An 824-nucleotide genomic window follows, 5' to 3' on the forward strand; every position below is an offset into this window, starting at 1 on the left:
TTTTCGTTACTATTTTTAATGCCTGAAACTGTTTCCGCAAGGTCGGTGTCAATATGAGTGAGCTGCAGCGTTCTGCGAAACAGCCTTTGTTTTCTTTTTTCAAGGCAAAGATTCACAGTGAGTGACATGTTTGACTGTTAATAGACAGCAGGATATTTCTTTGAATAGAAGAATACTACCAGCACACGTACTTGACAAAACCAGTAGAGCTGAAAAGTACCACTTTATCCACAGGGGTTGCTAAAACCCCCAGAAATGAAAGGTTCCTCACAGCAGCTTTAACTTTAACACACTGCATTGTTGGTGTCTAAGATGATGATACCATCAAAGAAAGGAGTTTTTTTTTTTTTTTTAGATTTATTTTAAGGCTTTGAACTTGTGCGGCCTGCACAGGCTACCAGCGCCTCCAAAAAGAGTTATTTTCTGTTGACACAAGCTGAGACATTATTTAAAGCAAAGTTCAAGAAGGTCAATATTTTTTGTAGGTTTACCTTTTGCAAGTTGTACATAAAGGCAGATATTGTCAATGTTCCACCCCTTCCCCTCTGCACTCCCTCAAAAGACATTAATAGTGGCAGACATTAGTTTAAGGTTTTACAGGCTTACAGCTGCTACAGATGGCTGCTACATGCTACATTCCTTTGAGTTATTGATGTCTGTCAGGACCTAAAGACAAAATCTTAAAAAGTGTATCTGGAGAAAATGACCGACCCTGCCTTAAAGTATGGCTTCTTATTTAATAGTGTTTCCAGTTTTGCTGAAGAATAACTCAGTGTGAAGTTTCTTGCTGATCACATAACACACATTAAATCAAGGACAGCAAG

Source organism: Symphodus melops (genome assembly GCF_947650265.1).
Source record: "Symphodus melops genome assembly, chromosome: 1".
Lineage (NCBI taxonomy): Eukaryota > Metazoa > Chordata > Actinopteri > Labriformes > Labridae > Symphodus > Symphodus melops.